Raw genomic sequence first — 18,552 nt, forward strand, 5'->3', positions numbered from 1 at the left:
TAATAAGAATACTAAAATACTTCTCATATTATAGATGTAATCTATTAACTTCTCAATATCCATACGGTTTATGTATGGTATTGACAAAATCCTATGCATTTGCATAAGATTTATTTTGCCACAATTTATAGTACTAGTGCCGCCCTCACTAGGTATAAATATCTCATTTCGCTAGTAGTGTATGGGCAAATTCTACTAGCTATTCTCATAAATATGTCACTTATATGCCATATCTATACAATTCATGCACTTTTATATGTATATTTGCTATATTATACATTATTATGCCTTATAGGTATTATACCTATAAGCCACATCCATACGATTGCTTAATATAAATATATGTATAATTTTTTATACATATTTTTTTTTTATTTATGTATGGTTTTTTATTCATATCCATATACTGTATTCACTTTTATATGGATATGATTGGCGTTTTATATAGTATTGACAAAATCATAAGTTTGACCAATACGAGGAGAGGTCCGCCAACGACCACCTCCCTATAGGTGTTTTTGGACACGCTGTCTCCCATTCGACTGCTTACTATACTAGGGGCTACCCGCTCCGTATGATATTCTCTCATATAACAAGAGAATGCAAGAAATATTCGTATTTTATGAATATAATCCATTTATTTTTCAATATCCATACGTTTTACTTAGTTTTTTGTACGGTATTGACAAAATCCTATGCATTTGCATAAGATTTATTTTGCCACAATTTATAGTACTAGTGCCGCCCTCACTAGGTATAAATATCTCATTTCGCTAGTAGTGTATGGGCAAATTCTACTAGCTATTCTCATAAATATGTCACTTATATGCCATATCTATACAATTCATGCACTTTTATATGTATATTTGCTATATTATACATTATTATGCCTTATAGGTATTATACCTATAAGCCACATCCATACGATTGCTTAATATAAATATATGTATAATTTTTTATACATATTTTTTTTTTATTTTTGTATGGTTTTTTATTCATATCCATATACTGTATTCAATTTTATATGGATATGATTGGCGTTTTATATAGTATTGACAAAATCATAAGTTTGACCAATACGAGGAGAGGTCCGCCAACGACCACCTCCCTATAGGTGTTTTTGGACACGCTGTCTCCCATTCGACTGCTTACTATACTAGGGGCTACCCGCTCCGTATGATATTCTCTCATATAACAAGAGAATGCAAGAAATATTCGTATTTTATGAATATAATCCATTTATTTTTCAATATCCATACGTTTTACTTAGTTTTTTGTACGGTATTGACAAAATCCTATGCATTTGCATAAGATTTATTTTGCCACAATTTATAGTACTAGTGCCGCCCTCACTAGGTATAAATATCTCATTTCGCTAGTAGTGTATGGGCAAATTCTACTAGCTATTCTCATAAATATGTCACTTATATGCCATATCTATACAATTCATGCACTTTTATATGTATATTTGCTATATTATACATTATTATGCCTTATAGGTATTATACCTATAAGCCACATCCATACGATTGCTTAATATAAATATATGTATAATTTTTTATACATATTTTTTTTTATTTATGTATGGTTTTTTATTCATATCCATATACTGTATTCACTTTTATATGGATATGATTGGCGTTTTATATAGTATTGACAAAATCATAAGTTTGACCAATACGAGGAGAGGTCCGCCAACGACCACCTCCCTATAGGTGTTTTTGGACACGCTGTCTCCCATTCGACTGCTTACTATACTAGGGGCTACCCGCTCCGTATGATATTCTCTCATATAACAAGAGAATGCAAGAAATATTCGTATTTTATGAATATAATCCATTTATTTTTCAATATCCATACGTTTTACTTAGTTTTTTGTACGGTATTGACAAAATCCTATGCATTTGCATAAGATTTATTTTGCCACAATTTATAGTACTAGTGCCGCCCTCACTAGGTATAAATATCTCATTTCGCTAGTAGTGTATGGGCAAATTCTACTAGCTATTCTCATAAATATGTCACTTATATGCCATATCTATACAATTCATGCACTTTTATATGTATATTTGCTATATTATACATTATTATGCCTTATAGGTATTATACCTATAAGCCACATCCATACGATTGCTTAATATAAATATATGTATAATTTTTTATACATATTTTTTTTTATTTATGTATGGTTTTTTATTCATATCCATATACTGTATTCACTTTTATATGGATATGATTGGCGTTTTATATAGTATTGACAAAATCATAAGTTTGACCAATACGAGGAGAGGTCCGCCAACGACCACCTCCCTATAGGTGTTTTTGGACACGCTGTCTCCCATTCGACTGCTTACTATACTAGGGGCTGCCCGCTCCGTATGATATTCTCTCGTATAACAAGAGAATGCAAGAAATATTCGTATTTTATGAATATAATCCATTTATTTTTCAATATCCATACGTTTTACTTAGTTTTTTGTACGGTATTGACAAAATCCTATGCATTTGCATAAGATTTATTTTGCCACAATTTATAGTACTAGTGCCGCCCTCACTAGGTATAAATATCTCATTTCGCTAGTAGTGTATGGGCAAATTCTACTAGCTATTCTCATAAATGCCTTCTTTATGCCATATCTATACAATTTATGCACTTTTATATGTATATTTGCTAATATTATACATTATTATGCCTTATAGGTATTATACCTATAAGCCATATACATACGATTTCATTTTTTTATTTATATATGGTTTTGTATTTATAACCATATACCGTATTTACTTTTATAAGGATATGATTGGCGTTTTATATAGTATTGACAAAATTATAAGTTTGACAAACACTTTTTTAAGTCTTTTAGTTAAAATTGTCATTTTTAATTGACTATCTAAACACTAGATATATTTGCACATGGAGCAAAGAGTATAAAAATTGGTCGCGTCACTAATAATATCGCGATACATTTTTACTACCATCAAAATACCACATACGTTTATATGTCCTCTTTATTTAATTTGGTTTCTAAACCTCAGGAATAGTTTTAATTATATGTGCGCTCTAAGTTGAATGAATTTCTTGAATCTCTTTACTTGAATTTCTAAGACTTAAAAATATTTATAAATAGATGTCCTATTGCATAATATTTTTTTATCGCTTCACTTATAAAATAACGATCCTGCCTTTCTACCTTTGAATAAACATTCATATAAACATGGAGAAAAAAACGTTCGCGTCACTAACAGTATGTGACGATAAAATTTTGCTAACATTAAAAGGAACATATTTTTATATGTCAACTCTTAGTTGAATTGGTCTATTGCTTAAGATTCTAGACCTTAGGAATATTTTTATATTATATGTTTGCCAATCTTCGCGTCACTAAAAAGATGACGATTCATATTGTTATTATTAGATGGTCGAGTTGTACTTATATTGATATGTTAATCAAATTGGTCTCTTACTTGAAAATCTAGACCTTAGGAATATTTTTATATTATATGTTTGCCAATCTTCGCGTCACTAATAAGATGACGATTCATATTGTTATTATTAGATGGTCGAGTTGTACTTATATTGATATGTTAATCAAATTGGTCTCTTACTTGAAAATCTAGACCTTAGGAATGTAATATATAAAGGATTAAAAATTCGCCACAAAGCCAAGCAAACAATCAATGCATACAAATAGATTGTTGGTTGAACTTTATATAAGAAGTTCAACACAACAAATAAATTATGCAATTTTATTATCGAATCATCAAGCAAAGGATAAGCTTCAGTGGATCGCAGTATGGCAGCTGCTCAACCACTTACAACACCTTGCCTGTTACAAAAGTCGTTTACAATTGATTCTAGGCTTTGTCATTGTATTAAATAATGCTTTTATATGTAACTAGCGCGGCATCAGGTGATCAAAGATCCTCCCAATTTACTATGTTACAAATTACATTGGCATCACATCCATTGTCGTTTAAAAAGTAAATTATAAACTTTAAATGGTTTAGAAGCCATACAATGCAAATTGCCCCTTATTTATCATTGCAGTCCAGCACGGATACGACCTTAGAGGCGTTCAGGCATAATCCAACGGACGTAGCGTCATACCACTGTTCGCTCGAACAAGTATTGTGCCATTGGTCCGTACCTGCGGTTCCTCTCGTACTACGCAGGAATGCTGTCGCAACAACGTTTTGTCATTAGTAGGGTAAAACTAACCTGTCTCACGACGGTCTAAACCCAGCTCACGTTCCCTTGCATGGGTGAACAATCCAACGCTTGGTGAATTTTGCTTCACAATGATAGGAAGAGCCGACATCGAAGGATCAAAAAGCGACGTCGCTATGAACGCTTGGCCGCCACAAGCCAGTTATCCCTATGGTAACTTTTCTGACACCTCTTGTTAAAAACTCTTTAAACCAAAAGGATCGATAGGCCGAGCTTTTGCTGTCCCTGTGTGTACTGAACACCGAGATCAAGTCAGCATTTGCCCTTTTGCTCTATGTGTGGTTTCTGTCCGCACTGAGCTGGCCTTGGGACACCTCCGTTATTATTTGAGAGATGTACCGCCCCAGTCAAACTCCCTACCTGGCAATGTCCTTGAATTGGATCATACCTGAGTAATTGGAGTTATACCAAATTTTCAAATCAAAAATACATAAATGCACCGTTTTATTAAAGAATTTGTTTGCGATTATATAACAAACTCGTGATACTTTGATCAAGAAGCTTGCATCAAAACCCAATACCATAAGATATAATAAATATATCCGTATAATGGCTAGGAAATGATACACGTTCCATTTAATCAAGTAAGTAAGGAAACAATAAGAGTAGTGGTATTTCATTGGCGATACCAAACCGAGGTCTAATATCTCCCACTTATTCTACACCTCTTATGTCTCCTTACACTGCCAGATTAGAGTCAAGCTCAAAAGGGTCTTCTTTCCCCGCTAATTATTCCAAGCCCGTTCCCTTGGCTGTGGTTTCGCTAGATAGTAGATAGGGACAGGTGTGTCTCGGATCCCTCCGAACTTATTTAACGTGACGTGTTCCGCACTGAAGGGATTACAGCCACGGCATTCTAATATACCCACAAGGGAGTATATAATGCAAGGGTCTGGGTTAAGCGCCAAACCAACGCCCTGGACTAGAAGCTATAGCTATGTACATAGCAACCACCCCAGTAGCAATTTAAGTACTTGCTTGTCGGGCAAGCACTCCCCCTTGCATAGGGGCGAGATCTATCTAAAATCTCTACTGTTCTTTGGGTCGCAGCACCCGAGTTGTATTAACGCAACATCCACGTCGAGCCCGGGGACTCTACCCGCGATATAGGTGTCAACCACAGCCACCACGAAACTCCCACTAGGGGGCCGACCTCAATGAGTAGCCTTGGAGAACCACTCAACCCGTGGCACCGAAATTTCAGGCTCGGTGGGCCTCACCCCTTCAGCTCCGACAAGCTCGGATGGGGCAACCATGTCATATTAGTCGCCTCCTACGACAAGCAATGACAAGCTGTGGCAGTATTCTTCGCCGTTGCCACACGGCAAGGGGGTTTTGGGACTATTGTCCCGGCGCCTGCGGTTCATCCCTCGTCGCTTCCATCCTACGCCTCGAGAAGGCAGCATCAGCAAAAGCTCCTAGGAGACGCATCCGTTCTGGGGTCTCGACTACTCCTGCGACGTTCCATCGTTCTTGGACTCGAACAATGCCAAGGGCATCCAAGTCACGCAAATCGCTATAGAGGCGGCACTCACATAGTACGTGAAGCCAGTCCTCACTCTCCTCTCCACATGAGCATGCGGTTGTGGTGCTGAGGGTTCTACCATGGAGGAAAGCGTTGAACGACCCGTGTCCTGTCAGCAAGAATCCGGCTCTTAAGGTGAAGACAAAGTCCTTCCTCTTGTAGACGAACGCTGCCTCTGGGAAAAACTGGCGAGTCACAAAACCGTGAGCCGCTTGGTCCCATCTGAGTTGCCACTCATTTAGCAGACATTCGTCTAGCAGAGCCATCTTGGATTTCCAGTCCAACACAGACAAGTCCTGTCCATAGAGCCAGTCGCTCTCGTCCAGGGGAACGTGCTTTCTGAGCTTAAACTTCACTGCCATCCTGTGAGCATCTAAATCCATTGGAGGAGCACCAGCAAGCACCTGCAGTGCCACCGTGGACACTGTGCGGCATACCGGTAGGCATCCTAATAGGATGGTCCTCTGGCACGAGGTGAGGAGTCTTAAGGACTTGCCCTTGCTCGCCGCCTTGTACCAGACCGAGGCACCGAAGAGTGCACAGGGGACCATGAGTCCGCTGTATATCGTCCTCTTAGCACGGGAGCTGAGCCCCCAATCGACTCGGAGCACCCGTGCTAGCCCTCCGGCAACTCCAGCCAGCCGATCTCTGAGAGCAGAGATATGCGGGAGAAAGCTCATCCGCTCGCCGACTAAGATGCCAAGGTACCGGCATTTGGTGACGTATGGCAGGCTTGCTCCAGCAAACCGTACCGTCGGTCTCCTAGTGTCTGAAAGATTCCCTTTCAGCAACATGATTGCCGTCTTGCTGGTTGACACACTCACTCCAACCTCAGCTCCCCAGGCTCCCACGATGTCCATCAACTGCTCACCCTTTCGCTCCAGATCGGCACGGGAATTCCCATCGACGAAAAGTAGCAAGTCATCTGCAAACGCGCTCAGAGCACAATGTGGCTCCAGGCGCTGAAGCAGCACATCCATCAGTAGGTTCCAAATAAATGGACCACTGACGGACCCTTGCGGGCAGCCCCGTGTAACCGACACTGTGGCCGCTTCGTAACTGCTGATGATACTGGCACTTCGACCGGAGAAATAACTTTTCCACAAGTCTATCTCTCGACAGCCGACGTCGATAAGCCGATCCAGCACCGCGTTCCACTCAACATTGTCGAAGGCACCCTTGAAATCAACAAAGATTCCCAGCACCCTCCTCTCGCGGCTGGTGGAAACGGTGTTTTTAGCGTGCATCCACGCATCCTCAACGCAGCGTCCAGGCCGAAATCCAAATTGCCATCTGCAGCCATCCGGTAGCACATCCTTCAGTCGATTCACCATGATCCCTTCCAGCACCTTTCCGAACACTGGCAAAAGGCATATGCCACGATAAGAGGCAGGATCGCTCCTGTCCTTATCTGGCCCCTTTACCAGCGGTATCACTCTCGGGTGTTTCCACTCGGCAGGAAAATATCCTTCCGAGAGGCATCGAGAGTACAACTTCGTCAGGTGCTGAGGGATAGCACGCCATACCTCCTTGACGATCCCACCCGTGATGCCGTCCATTCCCGGCGATCGCCGGCTTCTCAGCTTCGCGACGCTGGTTGCCACCTCGAAGGCTTCGAGGGTCGGTGGAGCAGCAGGAGTTATACCCTCACGCACTGTGGATTCCGCAACAGGGAAGAAGTTGCGGAGGAGTATATCTGCGCAGTCGTGCCATGTCGTAAGTAGCGCGCCGTTCGACCTAAGACATCCAAGATCGGTTGTCTTTTTCCGGCCTCGGCATATTCGGTAGGCGTGCCCCCATGGATCATCCTTGTGCCGTCCCACGAAGTCCCGCCAGTTTTGTTCCTTTGTCATCAGGATAAGCTTCTTATACTGGCCTGAGGCAAGCCTTAATCCAGCGGCAAGTCGCTCAACATCGCCGGTGCCACTCCGACGAGCTGCCTGCAGCCTGCGCCTCAGTCTCCTGACCTCTTGGCGCTTGGTACTCAGTTCAGGATTCCACCATATTACGTTTCCCCTTGCTGCAGGTATCCTGCGCCCTATTACCCTGTCGCACACTTCGTGTACGATGGAGCGAAGGGCTGACACATGATCATCCAACGGCGATTCCTCCAGTTCCTCGAGACATTCAGCTACATCCCTTAGTTCTACTCTGAATCTTCGCCAACTTGCATTGGAGAGCCTCCATTGCGGTACCGGAGCTAGGCTCTCAACAGTACTGCTTGGATCTGGAGTAACCTCAACAGTGATGATGTTGTGGTCACTCAGCTCCCAGAAGTCAACTCTCCATTCGTATATTGCCCACACACGCGCTGCTTCGTTGGTGAAGGTCACGTCGATATCACTTCTGGAGCGGTGATTATCGAACGTGAACACCTGGCTGGCCGTATTAAGCACACAGACACCGCTTGCGATGATCCACTCGTCCATGTGCTGTCCCCGTTCGCGATTCAGACGGTCTCCAGAGTTAGCTGGAGTTTTGCTGAACCACATCGGGGAAACCGCATTCGCATCAAGTCCGAGGATTGTCGGTGTCCTGCTGGCTAGCAGCAGAACCGTATCCAGGTAGTCAGTGTAGGGCTGCAGGGCAGCTGAGTACTGGCAGTATACGGAGGACAGAAAAATGGTGCCGTATTTTCCTGTGACACTCACGCACACTCCATAATCCGTCGTCAATGTCTCGATGGGCATGCAGATGGCAGACGGGTCGTCCACGATGATGGCAGCTTTCTTCCTTTTGTCAGCGAAGATTCTCATGCCTCCAGGGAGTCCAGTGAGACGCTTGCCTGCGTCCACATAGGGCTCCTGAATGAGTGCGAACAGGTGGCCAGCATCTCTCATCCGCTTTGCAAGCTCGATGACAGCGCAACGGCCTCGACCACAATTCGCTTGGATGAAGCTGAACATGTTAATGTCTAGCTTGCACCCTGGCTAGCACAGCGCTATATATCGGGCATCCACCCGAGAGCATATAGTGCCCCGAGGGTAGCCCTTTATGGCGGCAGTTACGGCAGTCCACCGCATTTTTGCACTTCGCCGCGACGTGGTCGTTCTGTCCGCACTGGCGGCAGACCTGGTTTTCTCTAGCGTACCGACACTCGCTGACTTTGTGGTCAAAACCAAGGCATCGGTGGCACGCATAGGTGCGCACTTGAGAGCGGCAGCGGTAAGAGAACCACTTGATATACACCCTCCCGCTTTCGAGAACGGCCAACGCCTGATCATCTACTTCCAGCGTCACGTTTATAGTGGCGCTGTTAGCTGCTGACCAGGGCTTGGTCGCCAGGACTACCGCCTTCTGGAACTCCTTCAGCGACATCTCCTCGAAGTTTTTCTCTTTTAACTCCATCATGAACTCATCCGGCGTCACAGTGGTGTCCACATCCTGTACCGTCACCCTGGGTTTTGCGGCAGTGTTTTTGGACACCTTAAGGCCCACCTCAGCGAATTTTGCGGAGGCAACGATTTTCGACATCTCCGCCTGCGATGGCGTGCGAATAATCGCGCCGCCCCGCTTCAACTCTCGCACCTCATGCACTCTGACGCCCAAAGCAGGCGCTACCTCTTTGCGGACCTTGTCCGCAATTTGCCTCCCTGATAAGGCCGGATCATCACATGCAACGACTGCCGACCAGGTCTCCCGGATTTTCCGCGGTGCGGCTACAGGGGCATAGGGGGCGACAGGGGCAGCAGGTGAGGCGATAAGGTGCGCGCCTCTAGCAGCGGCGGCTGCGTATGAGACGGCCGAGGCAACCGGTGTCTGCTTCTTAAGGCGGTCCTCAAGCACTCCAATCCGTATAAGGAGGGCTGCAACAACCTCCTCGTAGCGGTTGGCTACGGACTGCACCTTCACATTTGTGGCCGGGTTGGCATAGGAGACCATGAACATCCTACCGATCTCCGATCGGATGTCCCCCATCTCGGCAGCGACGGCACCATTACCTCTCCACTCCCTATCCGAGAAGGATTTTAGAGGACTGGCTGGTGCAACGAAGGTCTTCTCGTGTTCAGCATAGGATGCAGCAGCGGCGGGGGCTGCGGGAGCGGCAGGGGCTGCGGCAAGGGCAGCGACAGGGGCAGCGGCAGCGGCAGCAGCAGGGGCAGCGGCAGCGGCAGCGGCAGGGGCTGTCGCAGTGTCAGCGGCAGTTGCATCCAGTGCCATCAACTTGCACCTAGAGGCGTCCCTCAGCGGCGCTTTATTGCGCTTACCTCTGGGTCGTCCTCTGCCCCCACTGCTTCCCCTACTACTAGCACTCTCACTGCCAGAATCTCCAACATCCATTTTGGGTGGCGCCATCCGCCGGTTATCGGCAGTTCCAACCCAAAAGCTTTTCCACCAAGGACTTACCCCTTTATTATCAGCTGGTCGGAAAGCTCTATCAGCTGATCAGCTGATAAAAGTTTAGCGATGACACAAACCGCACAGCTGTTTTAGGCAAAATGTGCCTAAATAAGCCTAACGCCTCTCTCAAGAGAGCGCCTCTCTCGTGACACACGTGGCGCAATGGAAAATTTCCAATGGGAAAAACCCAATTTCACCCGGTTTCACCACTTTTACACAGGGAAAACACGCGCACTGGGTTCGCAGGCACAAAACACGAATTTTCGTGCTGTTTCTAGCTTCGTATCTGGTCTCTATCAGTCAATATTGGCTACACTCGCGGAGCGTACGGAAAACACGTCTGTTCGCACGAGCAATCTAACACCGACTCGTGAGTAGATAGGGACAGTAGGAATCTCGTTAATCCATTCATGCGCGTCACTAATTAGATGACGAGGCATTTGGCTACCTTAAGAGAGTCATAGTTACTCCCGCCGTTGACCCGCGCTTACTTGAATTTCTTCACTTTGACATTCAGAGCACTGGGCAGAAATCACATTGTGTCAACACCCGCTAGGGCCATCACAATGCTTTGTTTTAATTAGACAGTCGGATTCCCCAAGTCCGTGCCAGTTCTGAATTGATTGTTAATTGATAATCGTTATAATTAATAAGAACTAATTGGTTTAACCCAATTAGTATTCTTAAAAATTTTAGCAAGAAAGTTCCACAATTGGCTACGTAACTAAACTATCCGGGGAACAAGTAACTAACATAAATGCTAGAAACTCTATTTACCCAGAACGAGCACATAAACCATGTTATTGTTTCCCAATCAAGCCCGACTATCTCAATCTTCAGAGCCAATCCTTATCCCGAAGTTACGGATCTAATTTGCCGACTTCCCTTACCTACATTATTCTATCGACTAGAGACTCTTCACCTTGGAGACCAGCTGCGGATATTGGTACGGCCTGTTGAGAAGTTTGCGTGTCCCCACCATAAATTTTCAAGGTCCGAGGAGAAAATATCGACACAACAGTATATGTCATGCTCTTCTAGCCCATCTACCATATCTCTCTGCGAAAGACTTCCATGGTAGTACGGCTATAAAACAGAAAAGAAAACTCTTCCGATATCTCTCGACGGCTTCTTTATGGTCGTTCCTGTTGCCAGGATGAGCACGAGGCCCATATTTAATAACAAACGGATACTCAACAGGTTACGGAATTGGAACCGTATTCCCTTTCGTTCAAAATTATTCAAGTATATTAATTTAGCTAGATTTTATATAATATATATATTTGTTTGGCATTTGTATTTTACTTGAAAATTTTCGGCTTTCGCCTTGAACTTAGGACCGACTAACTCGTGATCAACCACTGTTCACACGAAACCCTTCTCCACTTCAGTCCTCCAAGGTCTCATTCGATTATTTGCTACTACCACCAAGATCTGTACCAATGGCAGCTCCATGCAGGCTTACGCCAAACACTTCTACGCATACCATTGTACCTTCCTACTCACTAAAGTTTCAAAATTTATATTACAAGTAATATAAATCATCTACTTTAGCGGTAATGTATAGGTATACAACTTAAGCGCCATCCATTTTAAGGGCTAGTTGCTTCGGCAGGTGAGTTGTTACACACTCCTTAGCGGATTTCGACTTCCATGATCACCGTCCTGCTGTTTTAAGCAACCAACGCCTTTCATGGTATCTGCATGAGTTGTTAATTTGGGCACCGTAACATTACGTTTGGTTCATCCCACAGCGCCAGTTCTGCTTACCAAAAGTGGCCCACTGGGCACATTATATCATAACCTTGAACTTCATATCAAGAAAGTTAAGGTTCTTACCCATTTAAAGTTTGAGAATAGGTTAAGATCGTTTCGACCCTAAGGCCTCTAATCATTCGCTTTACCAGATAAGATTATTTTATATAATATTAAAATGCACCAGCTATCCTGAGGGAAACTTCGGAAGGAACCAGCTACTAGATGGTTCGATTGGTCTTTCGCCCCTATACTCAATTCTGACAATCGATTTGCACGTCAGAACTGTTTCGGTCTTCCATCAGGGTTTCCCCTGACTTCAACCTGATCAAGTATAGTTCACCATCTTTCGGGTCACAGCATATATGCTCAAGGTACGTTCCAGTTAGAGGCATAAATAATATAAATATCATTATACATAACTATATAGAACGCCCCGGGATTGTGTTAATTAGCTATAAATAGTTAAAAAACTAATCCCATTATTAGTCAAGTTAATTACGCTATTAGGTTTATATCCCAATAACTTGCACATATGTTAGACTCCTTGGTCCGTGTTTCAAGACGGGTCCCGAAGGTATCCTGAATCTTTCGCATTGTTAATCCTACAAGTGCATATAATAAACACAAAAATCAATGATAATTATGCCATTATATAATTCCGAAAAATTAACGCACTGTATTCATATAAATCTATCAGCACTTTATCAAATTAATAACATTTATTCTGTGTTAAAATGCAAGCAAATTAATTTGAATAAACTATAAGTTATATTTTATGATAAATTTGGTATGCTAATAGATTACAATGTCCTTATATGGAAAAAATGCACACTATTATCATAATATTGTTTAAATATTACAATTCTAATGATGAATTTTCCATAACGGATATTCAGGTTCATCGGGCTTAACCTCTAAGCAGTTTCACGTACTGTTTAACTCTCTATTCAGAGTTCTTTTCAACTTTCCCTCACGGTACTTGTTTACTATCGGTCTCATGGTTATATTTAGTTTTAGATGGAGTTTACCACCCACTTAGTGCTGCACTATCAAGCAACACGACTCTTTGGAAACATCATCTAGTAATCATTAACGTTATACGGGCCTGGCACCCTCTATGGGTAAATGGCCTCATTTAAGAAGGACTTAAATCGTTAATTTCTCATACTAGAATATTGACGCTCCATACACTGCATCTCACATTTGCCATATAGACAAAGTGACTTAGTGCTGAACTGATTTCTTTTCGCTCGCCGCTACTAAGAAAATCCTTGTTAGTTTCTTTTCCTCCCCTAATTAATATGCTTAAATTCAGGGGGTAGTCCCATATGAGTTGAGGTTGTGTATAACTTTTATATGCAATTAATTCTTTATATATAATGATAAAACATTTTATTAAATTCGTTATATTAATAATATCTGTATATAAATGGCATTTGTTTGATTTAACGAATCAACGAAGAACAATAATATTGTCAACGGTTTTCTATTTTCTAATCATTAATAAGAGACAATTCTAGATAAATTTTTATGCTAGACATTTCTCAGTATCATTTGATTGAAAAAGAAAATATTTCTCTTCGTTTTTCACATTCAAATTATTTACTAATGTGAGATAATGTTTTTCATATATTTTTTAATATTATGAATAAAATAATTAAATTATTATTATCCAATAATATACCATATGCTTATAAAATTTCATTATAAAATTTGTATAAGCAACTTAATTAGCATAGTCTTACAACCCTCAACCATATGTAGTCCAAGCAGCACTATAAAATTAATTAAAGTACATAACAGCATGGACTGCGATATGCGTTCAAAATGTCGATGTTCATGTGTCCTGCAGTTCACACGATGACGCACAGTTTGCTGCGTTCTTCATCGACCCATGAGCCGAGTGATCCACCGCTTAGAGTTTTATAAATTGGTTTCTTAATTTTGTCAAATATGTTTTTATTGAAAGAAATTAAAAATACACCATTTTACTGGCATATATCAATTCCTTCAATAAATTTATTTTTATACCTAAAACGAATGCTGCGAAATGTCTTAGTTTTATATAACCAATATATATCAAAGTATTTCTTTTTAAATTGCATTTATTGTAAATAAATATATATATATATATATATTAATACTTTTTTAGAGATATAAATTGAAATTTATATAAAACATTAACCTGTATAAAACCAGGTACAACATTGTACATTTTAGGTTGTTGCATTATCCAATGTATGCGCATAACTGAGATGAACAATACATATCGCAACGCGTGTATATTATGGTCCATATACACACAGTATTTTAATTGTGTTTATATACAATAATAATTTAATATTATTATTTTAATAATTCGATTTGCTTGTTCGAATTTTTATTTGTTTGTTTTGGCTGCTTATTATTTCTCTCATATGTATTAAATACAATATATAATTTTAATATTTGCATTATTTCGATTTGCTTGTTCGAAATTTCATTTGATCTATATTAGATCATATACATTTTGGCAATTCATATTTTATTTGTATTACTATAATGTATTTATTATAATATAAACAAATATTTTATTAACGGTAAGGATATACAATAATAATTTAATATTATTATTTTAATAATTCGATTTGCTTGTTCGAATTTTTATTTGTTTGCTTTGGCTGCTTATTATTTCTCTCATATGTATTAAATACAATATATAATTTTAATATTTGCATTATTTCGATTTGCTTGTTCGAAATTTTATTTGATCTATATTAGATCTCATATACATTTTGGCAATTCATATTTTATTTGTATTATTATAATGTATTTATTATAATATAAACAAATATTTTATTAACGGTAAGGATATACAATAATAATTTAATATTATTATTTTAATAATTCGATTTGCTTGTTCGAATTTTTATTTGTTTGCTTTGGCTGCTTATTATTTCTCTCATATGTATTAAATACAATATATAATTTTAATATTTGCATTATTTCGATTTGCTTGTTCGAAATTTTATTTGATCTATATTAGATCTCATATACATTTTGGCAATTCATATTTTATTTGTATTATTATAATGTATTTATTATAATATAAACAAATATTTTATTAACGGTAAGGATATACAATAATAATTTAATATTATTATTTTAATAATTCGATTTGCTTGTTCGAATTTTTATTTGTTTGCTTTGGCTGCTTATTAATTTCTCTCATATGTATTAAATACAATATATAATTTTAATATTTGCATTATTTCGATTTGCTTGTTCGAAATTTCATTTGATCTATAATAGATCTCATATACATTTTGGCAATTCATATTTTATTTGTAATACTATAATGTATTTATTATAATATAAACAAATATTTTATTAACGGTAAGGATATTAAAACATTAATGATCCTTCCGCAGGTTCACCTACGGAAACCTTGTTACGACTTTTACTTCCTCTAAATAATCAAGTTCGGTCAACTTTTGCGAAACAACCGTAACACGCAAGGCGTCACAGTGATCACGTCCGGAGACCTCACTAAATAATTCAATCGGTAGTAGCGACGGGCGGTGTGTACAAAGGGCAGGGACGTAATCAATGCGAGTTAATGACTCACACTTACTGGGAATTCCAAGTTCATGTGAACAGTTTCAGTTCACAATCCCAAGCATGAAAGTGGTTCAGCGGTTTACCCGGACCTCTCGGTCTAGGAAATACACGTTGATACTTTCATTGTAGCGCGCGTGCAGCCCAGGACATCTAAGGGCATCACAGACCTGTTATTGCTCAATCTCATTATTGCTAGACGCAATTTGTCCATTTAAGAAGCTAGTGTCCTTATAATGGGACAAACCAACAGGTACGGCTCCACTTATATAAACACATTCAAACACAATAAACATTTTACTGCCACCATGAATGAAGGCTATATAAGCTTCAACACCATAATCCTGAAGATATCTATTTAATATATTTGAGTCTCGTTCGTTATCGGAATTAACCAGACAAATCACTCCACGAACTAAGAACGGCCATGCACCACCACCCATAGATTCGAGAAAGAGCTATCAATCTGTCTTACACACTTATGTTCGGACCTGGTAAGTTTTCCCGTGTTGAGTCAAATTAAGCCGCAGGCTCCACTCCTGGTGGTGCCCTTCCGTCAATTCCTTTAAGTTTCAGCTTTGCAACCATACTTCCCCCGGAGCCCAAAAGCTTTGGTTTCCCGGGAAGCGACTGAGAGAGCCATAAAAGTAGCTACACCCAATTGCTAGCTGGCATCGTTTATGGTTAGAACTAGGGCGGTATCTGATCGCCTTCGAACCTCTAACTTTCGTTCTTGATTAATGAAAACATCTTTGGCAAATGCTTTCGCTTAAGTTAGTCTTACGACGGTCCAAGAATTTCACCTCTCGCGTCGTAATACTAATGCCCCCAAACTGCTTCTATTAATCATTACCTCTTGATCTGAAAACCAATGAAAGCAGAACAGAGGTCTTATTTCATTATCCCATGCACAGAATATTCAGGCATTTGAAGCCTGCTTTAAGCACTCTAATTTGTTCAAAGTAATTGTACCGGCCCACAATAACACTCGTTTAAGAGCACTAATGCAGGTTTTTAAATAGGAGGAACATATGAAAAAATACAAGTATCTAAGCACATGTAAGAACTCCACCGGTAATACGCTTACATACATAAAGGTATAGTACTAACCACAATTGTAAGTTGTACTACCCGTATGAAGCACAAGTTCAACTACGAACGTTTTAACCGCAACAACTTTAATATACGCTATTGGAGCTGGAATTACCGCGGCTGCTGGCACCAGACTTGCCCTCCAATTGGTCCTTGTTAAAGGATTTAAAGTGTACTCATTCCAATTACAGGGCCTCGGATATGAGTCCTGTATTGTTATTTTTCGTCACTACCTCCCCGAGCTGGGAGTGGGTAATTTACGCGCCTGCTGCCTTCCTTAGATGTGGTAGCCGTTTCTCAGGCTCCCTCTCCGGAATCGAACCCTGATTCCCCGTTACCCGTTGCAACCATGGTAGTCCTAGATACTACCATCAAAAGTTGATAGGGCAGACATTTGAAAGATCTGTCGTCGGTACAAGACCATACGATCTGCATGTTATCTAGAGTTCAACCAATATAACGATCTTGCGATCGCTTGGTTTTAGCCTAATAAAAGCACATGTTCCATAAGGTTCATGTTTTAATTGCATGTATTAGCTCTAGAATTACCACAGTTATCCAAGTAACTGTTAACGATCTAAGGAACCATAACTGATATAATGAGCCTTTTGCGGTTTCACTTTTAATTCGTGTGTACTTAGACATGCATGGCTTAATCTTTGAGACAAGCATATAACTACTGGCAGGATCAACCAGAATAATGTTTTTATTCATATTTCATTCATATTTTTTGAATAGAAATTAGCAATATATATGTTGTTATAGATTTTATTTCTATCGAATACGGCCATTTTTATATAGCATTCGTATACGTTTGTTTTCCAATTTATACTTGTTTCGCCACTAATAATAACAAGTTTTTATTGATGTCAAAAAGAATCATATTCTTTATAAACACAATATTTATTTTTCATATATTTTCTTTATATATGCACATTTCATTCTAAAATATCATTTTTGTTCGACATACATAATATATTGTATCCACACATGTACAATTTTTGTTTAACCAATATAAGATATTGAGTTAATCATTTGTATTTTGACGATAAATTTAAAATTTATCTATATATATCCATATAAGTCTCTGGTAATATATAAAATAGAACCGAGTGTATATATATAATTATTACTACTATATTTATTTCTTAAATAATATATACTTATATATTATTTATATATATACTCTTTATTATATATTATATAATTTCTTAAATAACTCTCTTAATAGCTATTTTTTATTATCAACAATATAAGTTGATATTAATATTGAAAATGTATTCATAATTACATTTTTATATTTCTTTGGTAGACTTTTATGTACTATTATTATTTAATAATACACATATAATATAAATCATGTTAGCCTACCTCCTAAAATTAACGATAAAATTCGGAAACAATTTGTTATTCTATGTACAATAGAAACTTGGCCTTTGTTTCAACGTTATTATCTTTGGGCTTAAAATATTAACCGCGGAGCCAAGTCTCGTATTCAAATAAATGAATAAAGAAACAAATTTGACGGATAATATCTTCTCTACTGACATATGTCAATAGCAGACGGCCGGCCCATTGACCATCCTATAGTAGTTTTTGGACACGCTGTCTCCCATTCGGGTATATTCAATTTACTTTGCCACTCACCCATATAGTGTTCTCTTATATAATAAGACAACGCACTTTTATATTCATTATATGGATATATTGCCTTCCTCATATTTGCCACACCACCTATAGTAGTTTTTGGACACGCTGTCTCCCATTCGGGTATATTCAATTTACTTTGCCACTCACCCATATAGTGTTCTCTTATATAATAAGAAAACGCACTTTTATTTTCATTATATGGATATATTGCCTTCCTCATATTTGCCACACCACCTATAGTAGTTTTTGGACACGCTGTCTCCCATTCGGGTATATTCAATTTACTTTGCCACTCACCCATATAGTGTTCTCTTATATAATAAGAAAACGCACTTTTATTTTCATTATATGGATATATTGC

At 39.5% G+C, this 18,552-nt stretch overlaps 2 non-coding genes and 1 pseudogene across 2 annotated transcripts; all 3 read right to left on the reverse strand.

Moving 5' to 3' along the window:
* Nucleotides 1-3,753: 3,753 nt before the first annotated feature.
* LOC127012345 (large subunit ribosomal RNA) lies at nucleotides 3,754-13,194 on the reverse strand (annotated as a pseudogene).
* A 402-nt stretch (nucleotides 13,195-13,596) lies between these two features.
* Nucleotides 13,597-13,775, reverse strand: LOC127012346 (5.8S ribosomal RNA). The gene has a single exon (XR_007765847.1). It is a non-coding gene; the product is annotated as a 5.8S ribosomal RNA (ribosomal RNA).
* Nucleotides 13,776-15,245: 1,470 nt separating this feature from the next.
* On the reverse strand, nucleotides 15,246-17,240 carry LOC127012332 (small subunit ribosomal RNA). The gene has a single exon (XR_007765833.1). It is a non-coding gene; the product is annotated as a small subunit ribosomal RNA (ribosomal RNA).
* Between the last annotated feature and the right edge of the window lie 1,312 nt (nucleotides 17,241-18,552).

The sequence above is a fragment of the Drosophila biarmipes genome, unplaced genomic scaffold, assembly GCF_025231255.1.
Source record: "Drosophila biarmipes strain raj3 unplaced genomic scaffold, RU_DBia_V1.1 ptg000051l, whole genome shotgun sequence".
NCBI lineage: Eukaryota > Metazoa > Arthropoda > Insecta > Diptera > Drosophilidae > Drosophila > Drosophila biarmipes.